Source organism: Oncorhynchus mykiss, chromosome 10, assembly GCF_057628025.1.
Source record: "Oncorhynchus mykiss isolate SJ-2025 chromosome 10, ASM5762802v1, whole genome shotgun sequence".
NCBI classification, from domain to species: domain Eukaryota; kingdom Metazoa; phylum Chordata; class Actinopteri; order Salmoniformes; family Salmonidae; genus Oncorhynchus; species Oncorhynchus mykiss.
In genome coordinates this window covers 57162397-57185103 of record NC_143031.1, presented here as the reverse complement: position 1 = coordinate 57185103, position 22707 = coordinate 57162397, and the positions used below count along the sequence as shown (strand labels likewise).

Genomic DNA, 22707 nt, shown 5'->3' with positions numbered 1-22707 from the left:
ATTATGTATAACCAACAGGCAAGTCATGCAACTTTGATTTCTTGGAGCAAGGAGAAGGCACTATGAATGAGCAAAGGCACCACGGTCAAGCGACGCGTTTTCTCTTTCTTGCTGATACACAGGTTTAGTATAGATTTGGAATATGTTGAAAATGTTGAAAATGTAGAATGTTGTACACCAGAACTGAAAGCTGTCGGATGCAGTACAATATAATGCATGCGTGGTGCTGTTTGGCATACTATATATACACTACATGACCAAAAGTATGCAGACACCTGCTCGCCGAACATCTCATTCCAAAATCATATGGAGTTGGTCGCCCCCTTTGCTGCTACAACAGCCTCCATTCTTCTGGGAAGGCTTTCCACTAGATGTTGGAACATTGCTGCAGGGACGTGCTTCCAGTCAGCCACCAGCATTAGTGAGGTCGGGCACTGATGGTGGGTGATTAGGCCTGGCTTGCAGTCGGCATTCCAATTCATCCCAATAGTGGTTTCGTTAAGGTCAGGGCTGTCTACATTGGGGCAGGTAGCGTTCTCCTGGCATTGCCCAAACTCAGATTCGTCCGTCGGACTGCCAGATGGTGAAGCTTTACAGTCCTCCAGCCGACGCTTGGCATTGCGCATGGTGATCGTAGGCTTGTGTGTGGCTGCTCGGCCATGGAAACCCATTTCATGAAGCTCCTACGAACAGTCCCCAAGCTATTAGCATCATACCAGTGCAGGCTGTTGGGATGAGCTTTAGGAGGACGTGCTCATTTTGATTGCTGGAATGGTATAAATGGAACGGTATCAAACACATTAACATATGGAAACCACATTTGACTACATTCCATCCTGTCTTCCTATAGCTCCTCCCACCAGCCTCCTCTGCATCATACTGGTATAACCCTGTCATTGATATAACCCTGTGGAGATTTGCCTGATGTTCATTCATGAAAAACTTAAGACTGAATCGCTACTGTATGTCCTGTATACCATCCTGTATACCTTCCTGTATACCTTCCTGTATGTCTTCCTGTATACCTTCCTGTATACTTTCCTGTATACCTTCCTATATACCTACCTGTATACCTTCCTGTATACCGTCAGTATACCTTCCTGTATACCTTCATGTATACCATCCTGTATTTTCATCAACATGCTAGGTACATTTCCCTGTTCTATCTTATATAGAAGCAAATCTCAACTTTTGCTTCAACTCGCGTTGGTTCAACAGGCTATTGCTTCTTATCCTAACTTTATTCATTTTTGAAACCCCAAAAGAGTCACTTGTGTGCTGTACCATCACTTGGACTGCTAGGGTCAGGTCCTATTCAGGGTCAAAGGTCAAACAGTGAATAGGAACAGGTGACGCCTAAACACCATCAGGCCTAGCATTTAACCTTTAGATTTTAATACTTTTAATTCCCCTAATGTGAACGTAAGGGATTAGAGTGAGTTGCCCCTAGTGGTTGATCTTTGTTCAGTTTTACATTTTCACCAGCAATGGTTAAGGTTAGGATTGGGGGAGGGGAAGCTGGTCCCAGACCTTTACCTAGAGGGTGAATCTAAGAGAAGCTAAGCTGCCCATGACAGACTATTAATGACACTAGCAGACTTTGAGGCATGTTTGAATACATCCAGATCCCGCCCACATCCTGGCCACTGTCTACTTCACTAACTTCATAGGCTAGTAGGTCAACCCACAGCTGTCAATTCAATACATTTTGGAAATTGAATCAACAGCAAGAAAAAGTGCCTACGGTTCTAGCTTCTAAATGACTTCTATCTATGCGTATGCGAGAGCCGAAAGGATATTTTGAAGGTGGTTTGATATTTTATTTTATCGGCTGTGTTTATTTACTGTGGACATGTCCAGGCGGCTCACCCTCCCTGAGGAGCAATAGGTCTGCCACTTCTCGCCACTTCCCATCGCCTTAATTACACCAATTTATAGTTTATTATTGCGCAGTAAGGAAAGCATCACCTATAAAAATGTTTGGCTCCAAGTTGTCGTATTAATTGGAGACCCGTGGGCCAGAAGTTATCTGTGTTTGCTTAATGCAGTAATTAGATAAATTAAGCAATCTCACCGAGGGGTTCACACTGATTGCTGCTTTGACTTTGCCTGCTGGACATGGGGTGGGTCCCAAATGGCACACTATTTCCTACATAGTGCACTAATTTTGACCAGAGCCCTATGGACCCTGGACAGAAGTTGTACACTATGTAGGGAATAGGGTGTCATTTGGGATGCATTCATCCTTGGTGCTGGTCCTGAGAATCGTTATCAACAATGTCCGGTGGCATTTAGTGGCACTGTGGGCATTTCTACTCCACCTTGTAAACGTATAAGTGAAGAACGAGCTATGGAAAATTGTATGTCCCAAAGTGCACCCTATTCTCTATACAGTCTACTACAGCCCATAGTGCTCTGGTCAAAACACTAGGTAATAGGGTGCCATTTGGGATGTAGTCAAACTGGCTGTTGTTACGTAGTACACTGAGACGTTTACGAGGCATCGAGGCGTTTGTTTACTGAAGATAATCGAGGTCATATGAGGTTTAAATGAGAGGAGATTCTGATGTCTGCCAGCTGGAAGACCTTGCCATGACTGTACAGTAATACAACGCAGCTCACTCCAAGTTGTAGGAGTTGTCTATTCTCATTGGCACATAGAAGTGGACGTTATTGTGCGTATCGTCCCAATTGTCATGTCCGTAAGACGCACTGTCATAGGGTAACTGAGATCAACCACACATAAACAAACACCCACTCACACAAACACACACATACACACACACACATACTGTACGTACACAATTCTCAGACACAAGGGGGCCATCCTAATAATGAGCATGATCCTTGCTAATTGGGTTGTTATTTTCACACTCGCAGCTGGTCAGACGGCACACACACACACACACAAACCGCACACACACACACACACACACACACACACACACACACACACACACACACACACACACACACACACACACACACACACACACACAAACCACACACACGCTGGCCTTTCACGTTGTCTTCGCACTCTGTTTACGTCTGTGGATAATAACAGCAAAGTGTTCATTCTAAAGGACAGGCGTGGACGTGTGACGTTTTGCCTTGGCGCCGCCACCACCATTGCTCCTTGAGACACCATCACTGTCGATAGACTGGAGCAAGAGGTACATTGTATCCCTGTGTACTTTATCAAGAGATGTTCAGTGTTCAAGCTTGTGCTGTTGTTGTTCTTATGCAACTGAAATGTACCATGGCCATGAGTACAAGAGGTGTACAGAACAGGGTGGAGAAATATGTCAATGCTAATGGGGGGTTTCTTCTTCTGGGTTGTAGGAAAACAGCTTGTACACTTCCAAATAGCAGTTGTAAGCTTTAAAAAAAAAAGATGAAGTGATGTGGAATTCAAACTCTCTCTTTCCCTCTCTCTCTCTCTCTCTCCCTCACAGTGGAAAGGTCAAGGCATTAAGCGCTTGACAACAGCTGGCATTCATCATGACGCTTGTCTATTATCTGGGCTCGCTAATAATGCGTTTCTTGCTCTGCATATGTACATATGAGAAGGAGGAGAAACAGAGAGCGGGGTAGAGATGCCTGCAATCTGGCTAGGACACACACACACGCTCACACACACACACACACACACAAACACACACACACACACACACAGACTGTGTGAGAGATTACTAGTGGCTAATGGGTTCGATGGAGATAAACATTATCAGTGCTGACATTATCCAATGAGGACATCGATTTTTATGTTGCATTCTCATATCACTGTTACAACGGCAATAGCATGTAGCGTTGTCTCTATAGAAAGTGGGTTTGCTTCACCACTGCCACATGAGAGAGAGTTCTGTAAGAAAGAGAGAGAGAGAGAGAGAAAGAGGGAATACGGATGGATCATCCCGAAGAGATATCTCTAAAAATAGCCACCTCATCCCTCACACTCTAGTCAAACGGCCAGAGCGACTGATGTCCCAACAGCAATCAGCGAGCCGCTATTTTACGGTGAACGGGTTTAAATGTATCGTTTCTCTTGAAACAGTGGCTTTTAAATGGGGCGAGTGCCGACCGGGCGAGCGAGGGGGACTGTGGAACGATATAGATAGATTGAAAGAAACAACCCCACTGTCCATTTTCATAATTGTAATCTCCATGCCAAGACCAACTGCTTGGCTCGGATATAGGGAGAGGGAAAGAGAGAAGGAAGGAGAGAGTAGAGATGAGGAGGGAAAGAAACAATCAATACTCCACAAGAAATGCTCCTAGCTTTCTTTTCTTCTTTAGTAACAGGAGGTTTGATAATGCACTCCTTTGACTGAAAAGTATCGGTTTTGAAGATGTTTCGAGGTGAGCTAACCACCTACCTCCGAGATATAGCAGATCCGTGTTCCATAGATCTAAGTCCCTGAGTTCAAAGGAGACCCTCTAAGCAGTGTGGAAGGAGAAATCTATCTACCCAGCTGATCCACTGGAGGGCTGATCAGCTGCAGAACAGACCAGTGCAGCCGAGGATTGTGGGAAGTAGGTAGTTGCCCTCTACCCCTGGGACCTTTGTTTTCCCGATCTCTCTTATTCTCTCTTTTTCTTTCATTGTGTTTTGTCACTCACGCCAGTGTGAACAAGATAATCCAATATCCAGGAGTCTAATTGGACTACTGCGCTCGATGGAGAGCACACAGACACACACACACACACATACACACACACACACACACACACACACACACACACACACACACACACACACACACACACACACACACACACACACACACACACTCACTCACTCACTCACTCACTCACTCACTCACTCACTCTCTCTCTCTGTCACACACACACACTCACTCACTCACTCACTCACTCTCCCTCTGTCACACACACACACACTCACTCACTCACTCACTCACTCACTCACTCTCTCTCTCTGTCACGCACACAAACACAGCACATTCTCCTCTGCTCAGTCCAAAGGCAGCAGCTCCTGTCCGGCCTACCTTTATGAATTGTTTATATTGTTTTCAATTACCCCAGCGTGTCCCTTGTTGAGCTCAGTAAAGTTTAATATACTGGGAATTATTCTCCTTTATACTGACCCCTCTTTGTTCTCACTTCATTCAGGTATTACCACCTTTCCAATGTAAATAAATCACGTTGTGAAGTCGTATAAGGATAGTAGGCTTTTATGAGTTGTTGACGCGGAAGGAGGAAGTGGAGGGGGCCGCTGGTCCTTGACTTTCAGCGCCGGTGACAGGGTGAACTAGCCACGCGTAAACTCTGTAGTAAACACGTGAAATGGCGGGCTAAAGAGAGCAGCAAAAGTACTAGTATGATGTCTGTGGAAGCAGTGGTGTCTGTGCGGAATAGAAGGCTGTACACTCGTATGCTGTGTGTGCGTGTGTAAAGGATGTGAAACGGCTAGCTTAGTTAGAGGTGGTGCGCGGCTAAATAGCGTTTCAATCGGTGACGTCACTTGCTCTGAGACCTTGAGGTAGTGGTTCCCCTTGCTCTGCAAGGGCCGCGGCTTTTGTGGAGCGATGGGTAACGATGCTTCGTGGGTGACTGTTGTTGATGTGTGCAGAGGGTCCCTGGTTCGCGCCCGGGTATGGGCGAGGGGGCGGTCTAAAGTTGTACTGTTAAACGTGTGCGTGCGTGCGCGTGCATGTTCAATACTACACGAACAGACAGGAGATGCGTTGCATGCTATACAATAGCTTCCCCAATGTGCTTGGAAACAGGTGGAGGAGATAGTTAGTCAAGCTCATTAGCGTTAGCTTAGCGTCAATCCCTTGAGCTAGACATATCCTTCAGTAGGCTATGTTAGTCAATGCTGTATACAGGCCTGTGGTGTGCACCAGAACCATACACAGAGATGTGTAATTTCATGGGGCGCCATATTGGCGTCAATAGCTATAGTTAGAAAGGTTTTGGCTAAGTCCAAAATGGCACCCTAGGGCTCTGGTAAAAAGTAATGCACTATATAGGAAAATGCGGTGTCATACGACATTCAGCCATTGTCATGGGACGTTTGGAGCCAACATGAGAGACAGTTTCCCCAAAAGTACCTGTATGTCTATGGATAGGCTATGCAGCTATGCACCAGTAGTGATGAACTGTAGCCAAAATGGCCATGCTGTACATTTCCTCTCCACAGCTCTTATGTAGAGCCGTCTCGTGGCTCCAATGAGTGTTTTGCAGTTGGACCAACACAATAGATATCGGCCCAGATTGCATATTGATTCCAGTGTGGGTGATTTGAATAGCAACATTCACCACAGTGTCTTTCTTTCTCAGTAAAAAAAAAACGACTTTCAAGTGAGATCTACTTAGTTGAATGGTTCCAAAACACATTCACTATTTCCTGTTCGTTGTGATGGGTGGTACGCGACTCAGTAGCTAGTCAAGTGTCTTCAAGAGGTTATTTGAATCCAAAGCTCCAGGAAGCCTTTGAAAAACAACATACAACGAGTACCGCAACGGTGCATTGTCTCCTTGACAACCGTGCAGGGGATTGGATCTATTTTCTGTGGCGTGGCTCGGTTCTCTGCTGAGAGGAGGGCTGGTATGATTTGTTTGCACTGCGGCAATAGATAAGAAATATAATAATACATCTCTGGCTGGAAGCTAGGTGACCTAGCACGATCAGGGGCTAGAGGTTAGAGAGGCTTACACAGGCTGGCTAGGGGAATGGACACACACAGACATGTGCATGCACGCACGCGCGCGCACTCGCGATTTTGGGCCTGCTGTATAAAGATAATGTATAATTATTTATTACACATACACACACACACACACACACACACACACACACACACACACACACACACACACACATACACACACACACACACTACCACCCGCCATGAGTCATTCTACACACTTGCCATCCACTTGTTGACACGAGAGTTAAAGCGATGCGAGGAGCTTTCTGACGTTTAAAAAAGACTCAAGAGAAAGCGGCACAGCCTCAGTCATTTGCACACTGTTTATTGGCTTAGTCCTTTGTTGCAGACTTCTGTTTACCATTGAGATAAATTAATTACGGCGCCACGTGTGTGTATGTGTGTGTCTTTGTGTCCAGAACCACAGCTTTCCCAGGAAATAAGTGTCTTAGGTGACTCAGGTGGTTGAGGTGGAGCGCGTGTGTGTTTTTCCAACTTGGAAGAAAGCCTCAATGCCCATCCTGATGAGCCAAAGTATATGTGTGTGCGCCCGCGTGTGCATGTTTGTGTGCGTATTTTTGTGTGTGAGGGCATTGAACCCACTCCCCTGAGTGTGTAGAGGAGTGTATCTCCCCACCCCAGTCCTTCCCCCCTGAATTAGTCATCCCTTCACCTAGGGGACAGTGACTTTAGGCTCATCTTCACTGTGATTTAGCAACTGGGTCCTTAGTGTATTAGAGAGAGAGAGAGAGAGAGAGAGAGAGAGGGAGAGGGAGAGGGAGAGAGAGAGAGAGAGAGAGAGAGAGAGAGAGAGAGAGAGCACAACAGTCACTATTAGCTACTGCCACACAGCCATGGATGGTGCAGTTCAAAGAGTTTAAGTCCAGCCCCTCACCTTATTCAACTCCGAGACTAGTCAATCCCACAGAGTTGGAAGAAATGGAATAAAAGACAAGTGAGATGTTTAGGAAGAGAAGAGTGGATGATGACATCCGAGCTCTAGTGCAGTGGAGCTGAAGAGGATTGGCCTCTGGGCTGGTGGCTCTTCTGTGTGTGTGTGTGTGTGTGTGTGTGTGTGTGTGTGTGTGTGTGTGTGTGTGTGTGTGTGTGTGTGTGTGTGTGTGCGTGCGCACAGGGCCTGCATTTATTTCATTTAGAGTAAAAGCGATGTTGGACAGCTGGATTGATTCCAAAAAGACTGAGATAACCATAACATGTGGTATTTGAATACGGGAATGGACATGAACCTTCTTATTGTGGGATAAAGGTCAGCTATTTTGGTCAGGCAGTTGATCAGCCATGGTTTTGCAGTGCTTTGATAATTATTGTGTAAAATAATGAATTTGAAGAGTTTATCGGCATTGTTTGTTTGTTAGCTAGCCAGCCAGCCTGCCAGCCAGCTAGCCAGCCAGCCAGCCAGCCAACCAGCCAGCCAGCCAGCCAGCCAGCCAGCCATTCATTTGTCAAATGAACTGCCAATATTGACCCTTTTTATTTAACTAGGCAGGCCAGTTTAAGAACAAATTCTTATTTACAATGTCGACCTACACCGGCCAAACCTGGACGACGCTGGGCCAATTGTGCGCCGCACTATGGGACTCCCAATATGCCAACATTCCATTCAAACAATGGTTTCAGTCCACAGCCAGACACGGGCTGAAATCACTTGATAACAGGACTTAGTTGTCAATGCAACAAGTACTGATGTTGTATAATATAATGTCACTCACAGCTTTCCAAGAAAAAAACATTTATTTAGAGAGAACAGACTAGACAAGAAAACTAGCACTGTTCCCTTATATCCCTTAGAACGAGACTATAATGTAAAACATAAGCGTCTAAGTCACTAAAAGATACCGAGTTGGGGTGACTTAAACACTAGCACTACCAGAACACTAGCAGATTACACTAGTTCTGCCGTTTGTCATGGAAGTATATAAATACTATTATTAATGAATATGAAATATTAATATTAAGAATATATGGAGCAGTCCCTTACGCTGTTTGAGAGATTTGAATGTGAACCTCACGCAATCTTGACCGACACCTTAATCCTCATTAACCTTTAACATCTCCACCTCTCTGCTCACCAGCCTATCGTGCACAAGGCTACCAGAAGGACTCGACACCCCATTGCTTAAACAAACACTAGCTTCCATCTCTCCAGGGTGGAGGCCCAGAAGTATTTAATCTCTCCCCCTCTTCAAGGGTGAGTAAAGTGGGGAGAGCGGGGTGGAGGGGTGTGGTGGTAGTGGTGCTATAGTTGCACTTAGCCGGTTGTATGTTGTATACTGTACAATTCCCTCGTCGAGTGTTCTCCCCCATTCGTGTTGACAGGGAGATTAATCAGGATTCTGAGATTGTGTGTGTGTGTTTACAGGGTAGGGACAGACCCCCTGCCACTAAACCGCTGGACCCACGCTCCCTGACCACCCTTCAACAAGTAAACGTCTAGTAGAAGGTATTTTAATAGAACAGAGTGCTTCCGTTTTGGGGTGACATAACTCAACGTCACCCTCTCTTTCCCCTACCTCTCTCCCTCCTCCTTTCTTTCCTCACTTCCTGCCTCCTCCCTCCATCCCAAGGCTCTGAGTCCTGCTTTAGCCCATGACCTTGGCTGGCAGGAAGTCCATTAATTGTTCCAGAGAGCGAGGGAGAGGTGGTGTGTGATTTATCTGCCCACCTTGCAGGGCTAGGGATTGGACGCCGGGTGCGGTGGAGTAGACAAGGGGTTTAGGCTGGCTGAAAGGGGGAAAAGAGAGACAGATCCTGGGTTACTTCTCTGGGCACTGCCCCTGTGTGGAGGCCCAATTTGAGCTTCCAAAAAAAGTACTGAGTGCTGATTTAATCAGGAGTGCTGTAAGGATGAGAATTTGACATTTTTTGACTGTTCGAGGACTCATTCTTTGGTTGGTTTTCCGCGAACCCCCCACCACAAAAAAAGTCCCAAACTGGACAAAAATATGTGAGCATTTATCTATATGCTAACAGATCAAAACAATGCCTAATTCATTAAACCATTACAGATAACAAATCCCAATTGCTAAATTGCCCCATAAATATTCAGTCAATAAAAAAGACATTTAAGATACCTTTGTTTAAACTGTAATGTCAACTGGTTATTATATCGCGGAACACAATCTTCTTCAAAAAGGCAGTAAACTCAGCAGTGGCGCTTGTATAGAAGCCTATGGCTGTGCAATGGCATAGCCTTGTTTTGTTCATTTAGCAGACAAGACACTCTTATTTCCCAAGCCCTTATCACAGTGGAGATACCTATTTTATAGTAAAAAAATGTAATTAAAAACATGATGTGTGCATCACTTCAGACCAACAACTTTTTTCATTTGGAAAAATATAATATTCACAAAGAGTGATCATTTGAAACGGGGCTCAATTTGACAAGTTGAAAGAACATTTTTTCAGGTTTGCAAACCAAAATCCATCTTCTTGTCCATGTACAGATGTTTGGTTTAGTTTATTCTGCCTGTTTTTGGTTTTTAGAAAATGAGCCACATGAACACTTTAAAGTGATCAATTACGCCCACGACATCTGTTGGTGAGATAGGCATATGTTTCTGATGAAAATACGCTTTTTTTTGTCTTTATCAAACTAATGTTTTTGCATATTTACAGTGTGGAACCTGTCTAGGTTTAGGGTGGGTTGTAGCCTGAGCTAACCAATTCTAAATAGCTTAAGTGGAAAATAGATGGGACACAATTATTTTCAAAACTGCAGCTCGTTGTTGGAACACATTTTTTCCTACTTCAATCAACCAGTCCATTTTGAATTTGTGATAAAACTGTAAGTCATTTGGCAAGAAATGTAGCTTGTGTATCCCATCACTTAGATACTTTTGTATAGTCATTTATTTCTGTAGGCCTAGAAGGAGCTTGTGTGGAGGGAGCGGGTCAGAACGCAATTGAGAAACAGAGGGGAACGAGAATTTAAGGATAAAAACGATGTGAAGCTTGGCTTTGTTTCGTTTTTGTTGTGCAAATGGAGGCACTAAGTCGAAGCAAATGAGTCGAAGCAAATGAACATTTTCTTCAAGATAACATTCTACTTGGCCGTTCGGGCAACCACAAAGAACATTCCATCAAATAGTTTTACGGTATTTGAAAAAAAAAAATGGATCTCTGGTTAAAGATCAAGATTTGACGTCCGTTCTAGTACTCAAGCAATCAATTTACTCATCCCATCACTAGAGTGCCGGTCCTCCCTGTTATTCTTAATGATTAAAAGTCATAGTTGATCCTAGATCGGCACTGCTAAGCTGAGATGCTTTGTGAATATGTGTCTGCACACGTTAGTTGCTTAGCTTGATCGCAATGAGAGTTCCAATGAGGTATCACCTTCCATGCTTAGGTTTTGATAGCAGTGATACAAAAGCATGCTCTTAGGCATTCAGTACTGTACTGAGTAGGCTTCTGTGGTATTGATACAGTGAATGCGAGAATACCCACAATGTAGATTCCCGACTGCATGCAGGGAAGGGAGCCTTCGTCAAATTAGAATTGAAGTGATTATCAGAGCCTGGGTAAAAGGACAAGATCAGTAGTTATCTATATTTCTCTCTCTCTTTCTCCCACACACACACTCACTTCTTTAGATAATTGTAATTATTTGTTTTTGCCGGACATGGTGTGTTGCCCGGGTCCAGCTCGCAGTGTTTTGGGGTCGCAGAGAGAGACAGAGACAGAGAGAGAGAAACAGAGAGACAGAGAGAGAGAGACAGAGAGAGAGAGAGACAGAGAGAGAGAAACAGAGAGACAGAGAGACAGAGAGACAGAGAGAGAGAGAGACAGAGACAGAGAGAGAGAAACAGAGAGACAGAGAGACAGAGAGAGACAGAGACAGAGAGAGAGAAACAGAGAGACAGAGAGACAGAGAGACAGAGAGAGAGAGAGACAGAGAGAGAGAAACAGAGAGAGAGAGACCGAGAGAGAGAAACAGAGAGACAGAGAGAGAGAGAGACAGAGAGACAGAGAGAGAGAGACAGAGACAGAGAGACAGAGAGACAGAGAGAGAGAGACAGAGAGACAGAGACAGAGAGACAGAGAGACAGAGAGACAGAGACAGAGAGACAGAGAGACAGAGAGAGAGAGAGACAGAGAGAGAGAAACAGAGAGAGAGAGACCGAGAGAGAGAAACAGAGAGACAGAGAGAGAGAGAGACAGAGAGACAGACAGAGAGAGACAGAGACAGAGAGAGAGAAACAGAGAGACAGAGAGAGAGAGACAGAGAGAGAGAGAGACAGAGAGAGAGAGACCGAGAGAGAGAGACAGAGAGACAGAGAGAGAGAGAGAGAGAGAGAGAGACAGAGAGAGAGAGACCGAGAGAGAGAAACAGAGAGACAGAGAGAGAGAGACAGAGAGAGAGAGACCGAGAGAGAGAAACAGAGAGACAGAGAGAGAGAGACAGAGAGAGAAACAGAGAGACAGAGAGAGAGAGACAGAGAGAGAGAGATACAGAGGCAGAAACAGGCAGGACATACAGCGCCATCATTTGGAAGAGCACTTCTATGTCCTCGGGTCATTTTTTGAGATTTTATCAAAAATAAAACAACTACAGATATTTGTGTGTTAAGTTCACACTAGAATCACTCCATACTTTTATAAACACCTGTCTATCAAGTATTTTAGCCACTTTTCAGATGCATTTTATACCTAAATTTCACTATTTTGCCTTTGTCCCTGACCCAGACTTTTAAGCTTCTACTATTTTTCTATGAGAAAACATTAATAATTACACATTATATAATGTTATGTACTACAGAAAAAAGTAAATTAAATAAAATCTATATCAATATTTATTGTGAGTATGCCCTTTATATTGTTTTTTACACAAAATATACCTGTCCTTCGGGAGAGGTGTCATTTCCACCACCGAGGACAAATTCCTCATTAATTAAGTTTTTTCAAGAGAATGTTAATTTAGTTACCATGGAAACACATTGTGACACTGAAGCACATGGCTGCAGTGGACAGCTCTTCCAGATGTGATGTCTAGAAGTTGAAGAACAATCGAGGTAATATTGCATGTGTAGAGAATGTTTTAATTGTCCGTAATTTCCAAACAGGCTAAAAAAAATAAAATTTGTGTTAGAACTTTTGAAAAAATTGTATATTTTATTTATTTCGTGTAAAAGATATGCTAGCTGTAATACTAACCAAAGCATGCTAAGCAGTCTGTCAATTTTCTCCAGAAACTGTCATTTCCATCACAGTAATTTCCATCACACAGTGTGGTAGAAATGACAGAAAGTGGTGGAAATGACACAAATCCATTATCTTATTCGTTTTTACTTTACTTTTTAAATGTTTTACTTTAGTCTTATTTTATCATGTTTAAATTAATTTAATCTCGAAAATGCTCCAAGGTGTGTGCACAAGTTGAAAACAAAGTAGTATTTGTCTTTCTTTTTAAAACAGCACAGAGATCACAGACAAGAAAAATGTGTGTGTGAAAAAATGATGCTATACGATACCAGGAACATCTGCAAAAAGACAAGGAGAGATACTGGAAGAAAAAAGAGAAGGGAGAACGTTTACCCTGGCATCGTGCGAGACGTTCAAGCGCAGAGTGGTGCTTTTGTGAAAACCATGAGTCGCGTTGGCCCCAACCATTTCTTTTTGGGCCAATCAGAGACGGCATCATATGGGACAGACCACAGCATGTGCTTAGACTTGTCCCTGAACCCCATCCAGTGACTAAAAGGCACATGGAGCTGGATGCCTTGTTCTGTGAGGAACCTAGCTCTCTTTCTAAGCCTTAAATACACTTGAAACTCACTATACAGTACATACAAAGCAGGGTATAAAATCATACATTAAATAAAACATGTGAGCTCTCAATTAACTCTTCCCTCTTGATATGTGGTAGAATCTTTATTTGCAGCATGTAGTCAAGGACAACACATTGTTCTCATGTTGAAAAGGTGCTAGTTCCAATGTTTTGGAATCTTACTTTGTCTTATAGAAATGAAATGTTTAACAATGGTTGTTGTTCAAAATGTTTGCATTAAAATAGTTTTCATACGTTCTTTTTTTTTACATAGATGTCATTTCCACCACACCTTGTCATTTCCACCACATCTTGCCATTTCCACCACACCTTGCCATTTCCACCACACCTTGTCATTTCCACCACATCTTGCCATTTCCACCACACCTTGCCATTTCCACCACACCTTGCCATTTCCACCACACCTTGTCATTTCCACCACACCTTGCCATTTCCACCACACCTTGCCATTTCCACCACACCTTGCCATTTCCACCACACCTTGCCATTTCCACCACACCTTGCCATTTCCACCACACCTTGTCATTTCCACCACACCTTGTCATTTCCACCACAGCCCATTTTTTTATGTAAATTAGTATATTGTGTATAATTTACATACATTTATTTGTTTTAGATATAGAAATCATATGGTTGTTATCATAATCTCACAAAAAGGTTGGGTGAAAATATCTTATTTTTCATGATAAATATATGTTTTCAGCTGTCACCAAGACAAGTTTATACATTCAGGCGTCGTGTCGAATTATTAATATTAGGAAAACCTTAAAAATCACTTCAAATAATATTCAATACAAGTTCATGTACAAATGTATAAGAAATCTGTAATAAATACATTGTATGATATTTCATTTTCAACTAAAATGGATGTTTAATGACGTGATGGAAATGACATTTGTTTATGGCTGTCTGGGAAAAATGACACAAATATATACATTCTTGAATAGTACGATCGCAGCCATTATCAGATATAGTTTCGAGACAAATCAAAGATAAGTACAATACTGGTGAAATGGTGTTTGAGTAAGTTTTAATTTCTGAAAGTTTGCACGGCCAAAGTGCCCGAAGTTGCAGAATCATTCGCCTACAGAAAGTCAACACCTCCTTGAACTTTTTATTACATTTTGTTTTGTTACAAAGTGAGAATGAAATAAATGTAATTGTAATTTTTTGTCATTGATCTACACAAAATACTCCATAATGTCAAAGGGAAAACAAAATTCTACAAATGTGTATTAATACTTTTTTTTAACTAAAATGTATTCACCCGCTTTATTTAAGCAATCCTAAATTATCTATGGATTTCACATCACTGGGATTGCAAATATTAATCTGTTGGTCACAGATACCTTAAAATGGGCCTCACAATGACCCTCAGGATCTTGTCATGGTATTTTTGTGCATTCAAATTGCCATCGATAAAATGCAATTGTGTTCGTTGTCTGTAGGAAATGCCTGCCCATACCATAATCCCACCGCCACCATGGGGCACTCTGTTCACAACGTTGACATCAGAAAAGCGCTTGCCTACACGATGCCATTACACATGGTCTACGGTTGTGAGGTTGGTTGGACAAACTGACAATTTCTCTAAAACAACGTTGGAGGCGGTTTATGGTCGAGAAATTAACATTCAATTATCTGGCAAAAGCTCTGGTGGACATTCCTGCAGTCAGCATGCCAATTGCACGCTCCCTCAAAACTTGAGACTTCTGTTGTGTGACAAAACTGCACCTTTAATTGTCCCGAGCACAAGGTGCACCTGTGTAATGATCATGCTGTTTAGTCAGCTTCTTGATATGCCACATCTGTCAGGTGGATGGATTATCTTGGCATAGGAGAAAATCTCTCTTACAGCGAATTGTAAACACATTTGTGCAGAAAATATGACAGAAATAAGCTTGTTGTGCATATGGAACATTTCTGGGATCTTTTATTTTAGCTCATGAAACATGGAACTAACACTTTACACATTCTGTTTATATTTTGTTCAGTGTAAATGAATGATGTGCACTTTGTGCTGACCTAAGGATGCTTAAAGAAACAAGGATGGGACACTAATACATAAAGCATTGTGTGGAATTGGAACAAGTCACCTAAACCAAACAATGGACTGGACGTCAAAGAAAACCGTCAAAGAATTTCAGTGACTTTGAAAAAAAAACGTCTGGAAGTAAATTGTGTCAAACCACCCAATTATCGAGAACAAACAGCACGATTCATCAACAGAAACAAGAAAAAGACTACCATTTGTAATGAATTCAACTCAAATGAAAAAGAAAACATAAAGACACAACAACAACTTCAGATAAAATACTGTATTCATTGTTGTCCCACTTTTACAAATCAGAGTCACTTTGAAATGTTTGTTTTCTTCTGTAACACAACACAGTGGGGCCTAAATGTATTTGTGTGACAGACAAACACACACACAATATCATACATAATTGCTCATATTATTTCTATTTTGTCTTGTCTTTCTAAGATCCTGTGGAAAAACATAAAAACCTACTTAAAGAAGACAAATGCTGTTGCTCGTAAGGAGCGTTACAAGACTGGTGACGGACCCCCAGTAAGACCAGACAGATGAGCTGGGGGACTTGTTTACCGGGATCATTCATAACCAGCAACACCTGGAAGGTATCCCCAATGGTGACCATTTGAACATTTCAGATTGGGGCACCGTTCCAATCCTCATTTGATAAGGACACATTCATTCAACATGTGCCATCTCCAGACTGCAGGGAATATGTCATGTTCTCCGTCATCTCTTGAACTCCCATAATAACAACGATGTAATGAACTCAACTCTTGAAGAAATAATGTTCTCTAATGCAGCAATGTCATCATTTTCTAGAGGCTTGGTGGGGATACGACAGGATGAAGGTCAGCCTGCAGCCAGGAGGGAATATTGGGTCACCAACCGGGGCCAGAGGACAAAGACAAAAGAGGCTGAGGATGCAAGAGAATTTGGCCATGGAATTCCATGAGCGCAGACTGATTGCATTTAAAAGAAGAGCATGATATGAAGATACACATCCTTCCTGTTGAGTTGGCTAGGAGGAGGGAGGAGGGAAACACGAAGCAACAACAGTACCGATGTTCTTCTCAAACCAGCACACGTTTGGGGTCCTGATACTTCCATTTGTGAATTAAAAACCTTTTTGTTACACGGCTATTGTTTGCTTTAATCGTGTGAGCTTTCTTTGTTGTCATTTTTTATTTATTTTTTATTTAGTTCACCTTTATTTAACCAGGTAGGCTAGTTGAGAACAAGTTCTCATTTGCAACTGCGACCTGGCCAAGATAAAGCATAGCAGTGTGAACAGACAACACAAAGTTACACATGGAGTAAACGATTAACAAGTCAATAACACAGTAGAAAACAAATAGTCTATGTACATTGTGAGCAAAAGGAGGTAGGAGGAGGCATGAGGAGGTAGGCAATAAATAGGCCATAGGAGTGAATAATTACAATTTAGTAGATTAACACTGGAGTGATAAATGATCAGATGAACATGTGCAGGTAGAGATACTGGTGTGCAAAAGAGCAGAAAAGTAAATAAAATAAAAACAGTATTGGGATGAGGTAGGTAAATTGGGTGGGCTATATACCGATGGACTATGTACAGCTGCAGCGATCGGTTAGTTGCTCAGATAGCAGATGTTTAAATTTGATGAGGGAGATAAAAGTCTCCAACTTCAGAGATTTTTGCAATTCGTTCCAGTCGCAGGCAGCAGAGAACTGGAAGGAAAGGCGGCCAAATGATGTTTTGGCTTTAGGGATGATCAGTGAGATACACCTGCTGGAGCGCGTGCTACGGGTGGGTGTTGCCATCGTGACCAGTGAACTGAGATAAGGGCTTTACCTAGCGTAGACTTGTAGATGACCTGGAGCCAGTGGGCCTGGCGATGAACATATAGCGAGGGCCAGCCGACTGGAGCATACAGGTCGCAGTGGTGGGTGGTATAAGGTGCTTTAGTAACAAAACGGATGGCACTGTGATAAACTGCATCCAGTTTGCTGAGTAGAATATTGGAAGCTATTTTGTAGATGACATCGCCGAAGTCGAGGATCGGTAGGATAGTTAGTTTTACTAGGGTAAGTTTTGCGGCGTCAGTGAAGGAGGCTTTGTTTGCGGAATAGAAAGCCGATTCTAGATTTGATTTTGGATTGGAGATGTTTGATATGAGTCTGGAAGGAGAGTTTGCAGTCTAGCCAGAAACCTAGGTATTTATAGATGTCCACATATTCTAGGTCGGAACCATCCAGGGTGGTGATGCTAGTCGGGCATGCGGGAGCAGGCAGCGAACGGTTGAAAAGCATGCACGTGGTTTTACTAGCGTTTAAGAGCAGTTGGAGGCCACAGAAGGAGTGTTGTATGGCATTGAAGCTCGTTTGGAGATTAGATAGCACAGTGTCCAAGGAAGGGCCAGAAGTATACAGAATGGTGTCGTCTGTGTAGAGGTGGATATGGGAATCGCCCGCAGCAAGAGCAACATCATTGATATATACAGAGAAAAGAGTCAGCCCGAGAATTGAACCCTGTGGTACCCCCATAGAGACTGCCAGAGGACGGGACAACATGCCCTCCGATTTGACACACTGAACTCTGTCTGCAAAGTAGTTGGTGAACCAGGCAAGGCAGTCATTAGAAAAACTGAGAGGTACTGCAAAGCAAAAGCATCTCAGCAGGCTTGTCAATTTTTAGAAATTGTCTGCCCCAACCATGGGAACATCTGGGTCATCCTCGTCTTCAGTGTGAGGATCTGGGCAGCCATGCGGTTTGAGTTCATTGTGAAGCCCTGCTGTTGCAATTATAACAATGCAGCATCTTGGTTGAAAGTGCAATGTGTTTCTGAGAGACTGGAAACAACTCCATACACCAAACATGCACTCTACTACACTTCTGGTATGGATATGAGCTTGGTTGTACCGTTGTTGCTCAGGTCCTATTGCCTGAAGGTAGGGGGTGAACAAGAAGTTGGTCTGTGCATACCCACTGTCAACAAGTATGATTTCACTATGTGGTCCTCCTTCAAGCTGAAGCATACGAAAAGGAGTTTTGCAAAATCCTTGAGTCATGAGTTGCACCTTCCCAACGTGCAACAATGTTGGAGAAGTGCAAACTGGGAGTGCGCACACTTTGTACATTTATTGAGAACCAGTTTGTATACTTCTCAGCACCTGCTGTAGAGGAACACATGATGGGAATATGACATATTATGACACTCAGGGGAAGTTCCCATATTCATCGAACTCTACCTTTGTAGTTGGCTCGGGCAGCAGCATCAGGGAACTTGATGTAATTGTTTATTGTGCATACAGTCGAGTAACTTACATCACACAAGTCTCCTGTTTCACAATGGAAGGTTCCAGATGCCAACAACCTCAAGGTGATCAGTACTTGTAGGTAAGGAGGGATGGGCCTTCCCCCTAAGAGAGTCAGATGAAAGCCTTGGCTCAAGCAAACCAATGATGTCAGTTTGCATTTGTACATACGGAAACGGTCACGGGAATTGATTTTCATGAAAATCAGTGGGTTGTTCCTGTCTTATAACCACCCTTCTGTCTGGCCTTGGTGGTGTTCTTTGATCATCATTGAAACCTGCCTCTGGCCAAGTTTTAAGACTCCACTTAGATCTAGATTAACTCTAATCATCCTTCTGGAAATCAGACTTTTTAAATCTAGACTAGGGCAAGTCCGAGACTAGTTTAAAGCATGTCTGAGAAATGCCATTTCAGTTAATCCAGTTTAAAAGTGCAATTTAGTCTATATCTTTAAGCATTGTCAAGTTAATAATTACGCTTTGGTTGATGTATACTGTAAGCCACCCAGAAACATCAAAGACGCAGTCGTCCTTCTGAACTGAGCTGCAGGACAGGAAGGAAACTGCTCAGGGATGTTACCATGAGGCCATTGGTGATTTTAAAACAGCTACAACGGCTGTGAAGGGAGAAAACTGAGGATGGATCACCAACATTGTAGTGACTCCACAATAATGACCTAAATGAAAAGAAGTGAAAAGAAGAATAAAAATACACAGGATACAAATATTCCAAAACATGCATCCGATATGCAACAACACACTAAAGTAATACTGAAAGGAACACACTTTTTGGACTAAAAGCAACGCCTTATGTTTGGGGCAAATCCAACACAACACACCACTGAGTAACTGCCTCCTTATTTTCAAGCATGGTGGTGACTGCAATATATGTGTGCAAAGCTCGTACTTATCCAATAAGACTCCCAGCTGGAATCACTGCCACGTGTTTTTAACATGTATTTACTCAGGGGGGGGGGGGGTGAATACTTATCTAATCAAGGTACTGTATATTAGTGTTTTATTTTTCATTCATCTTGAGAAAAAAAAAAAGATTTTTCTTCCACTTTGACATGACGGAGTATTTTGTGTAGATCGTTGACCAAAAAAATGACCGTTAAATCTATTCGAATCCAACTTCCGAACACAATAAAAAGCGAAGAAATCCAATGGGGGGGGGGGTTATATTCTATAGGAACTGTGTACGGTTTAACTGGAGGTACAGTACAGAGATATGGTGTAGGGGGGTATGGTTCAGAGTTCTGGTTAATTTATGTACATCGGTACAGTACACTCTCCTCCAATATGACACAAGGAGGGGCTTTTAGTTTGTTGGAACGTTGTTTACACACTGTAGCTTATTTTAAGCTGCGTTGTTCTTGTAAGACGCGATCACACACACACACACAGACACACACGTACAGACACACGCGTTCGTTCCCTCACACACACAAACACACACGTACACACACACACACACACACACACACGACCGTACAGACACACGCGTTCGTTCCCTCACACACACACACACTCACACAAAGGAGTGCAATCCATCACGTCACTCATAGCTTTCACTAGTATAAGGGAGACAAAGGGCCTTGAGCGAGGAGCTTTGTAACACATCAAATCGATTTACCTCAATTTGCCTCAAAAAGTGTCACGTGAGCGAAAGGAGCGTCGATACGCCTTGGCACTACCCGCCGCCAACAGGCATCTGTCTTTTTAGCTTAGCTTCGACGTATTCCCAAAGTGTTGCCAACCTAATTCATTTTGGGGCAACATTAGATTGATTACGCGGAATTTGGCGGTTATGACAATGAAACAGTGTGAAGTAAACACAGCGAGGTAGAGGATGTGATGTGTGTGACATGCATACGGTGCGCCTCCAGTGCAGTGTGTGGTGTGTGTGCGTGCGTGCGCGTGTGTGTGTCGCCTCATGCCTGAGTGTCTGAAACTCCCAACGTGGTGGATAGACTTTGTCTTCAATTGGTCTGCTTTTTTTATTACTATGGTAAGCTGGGCAAATAGTGTCCTGAGAGAGAGAAAATCAAAGGGTTCTTCCCTTCCTCCTCCCAGCTAGTGGAGACATTGGGAATCCACAGCAGATGCAGTGACATAGTATGCCTACCTCTTGATGTTGGAGAGAGATAGAGAGAGAGAGAGAGAGAGAGAGAGACAGAGATAGTTAATGCATTTATGTCTGGTTGTATTCATGATTGAGAGACGAAGAAGGTACTTCTGAAAGTAGGCACGAGAGAGAGTACCTTTTGCTGTAGGAGAGAAAGAGATATTACCGCTAAGACGTGTTGGGAGGTGAAGGTAGAAGAGAGAGACTACCTTTAGTTTTAGGAGAGAAGGAGCAAGAGAGCATACCTCTGTACATAGGCCGGTGTAAATGAAACCCGGAGAGGTGTTCTGTCAGAAAGGCCACCTGGCGTCCTAATTGTACAATGAAACGCCTTTTTGCACCAATAAGACGGGCTAATAATTTAGGCGCACTCAGGATCTCTGGTAATGAACCTCAAGGCAGTATTTCACCACTAATGACTGAGACTATTTATATACACGACTGTGCCACCTTACAGGTGCCCATTTAGGCTGATCCATTTGGTTCTGATGGGAGGAAGGAGTCCATTGTATAAGGCCTATGCAGTATGGCCTCCACTCTTTTGCCAATTATCGTCGAGTTCCCCATGTACCTTTCTGACATTTCCGAGAAATTATGTTTTGTAATACAGCATTTGGATGAATTTAGTACAGTATCTCACCCTGCCACCATCTTAACAGTAGTGCTGTCAGCACAGTTGAACAGAATAAAGCTGGTCGACTTGTTCTTTCCATTCCCCAATCTCTCTCTCTCTCTTTTCTCAGTTTTTTCTTTCTCACTTCTTCTCAGAAAAATAAGCCCTTGAGATGGTCCAGTGTAAAACTCACATTGTAGTCCTTACACTCCTAGAAAAATAAGCCCTTGAGATGGTCCAGTGTAAAACTCACATTGTAGTCCTTACACTCTTAGAAAAATAAGACCTTGAGATGGTCCAGTGTAAAACTCACATTGTAGTCCTTACACTCTTAGAAAAATAAGACCTTGAGATGGTCCAGTGTAAAACTCACATTGTAGTCCTTACACTCTTAGAAAAAGGGTACCAAAAGGCTTCTTCAGCTGTCCCTATAGCGGAACCCTTTTTGGGCATCCACAAGGATGAATTTAGTGCATTCTCTCACCCTGCCACCATCTTAACAGTAGTGCTGTCAGCACAGTAGAACAGAAGAAAGCTGGTCAACCTGTTCTTTCCATTCCCCAATCTCTCTCTCTCTCTCTGTCTCTCTCTCTCCCTCTCTCTCTCTCTCTCTCTCTCTGTCTCTCTCTCTCTGTCTCTGTCTCTCTCGCTCTCTCCCTCTCTCTCTCTCTCTGTCTCTCTCTCTCTCTGTCTCTCTCTCTGTGTCTCTCTCTCTCTCTGTCTCTCTCTCTCTCTCTCTCTCTCTCTCTCTCCCTCTTTCTTTTTCTCAGTTTCTTTATTTCTCCCTCTTTCTCAGAAAATTATGCCCTTGAGATAGTCCAGTGGAAAACTCACATTATAGTCCTTCTGTGATCTGAATCATTTTAATATTTTTAGGATATTGATAGAGCAACGAAGAGAGAGAAAGAGATGGATGGAGGGGGTGGGACACTCACCAGGTCTCAACGCAGGGGAATAACAAATACCAATCTAACAGATGAGCAAGCCCAAACCCCGGTACATATTTTGCCCCGACATTGCCTTACCTAGCCAAGCATTAAATCCCCTGCCGCCGGTACAGATAGCTACAGACATGAGTTAAGGCTGTGGCGGAGACTGCCTCCTTCAGGAATCACTATCTGCACACATTATAAGAGGCTAACCAGTGTGAGTG

At 43.1% G+C, this 22707-nt stretch overlaps 1 protein-coding gene across 2 annotated transcripts in view; it reads left to right on the top strand.

The window, feature by feature from the left end:
• ctnna2 (catenin (cadherin-associated protein), alpha 2) overlaps positions 1 to 22707 on the top strand; it is a 665994-nt gene that overhangs the window by 581970 nt on the left and 61317 nt on the right. The gene's annotated exons all lie outside the window — the stretch shown is intronic.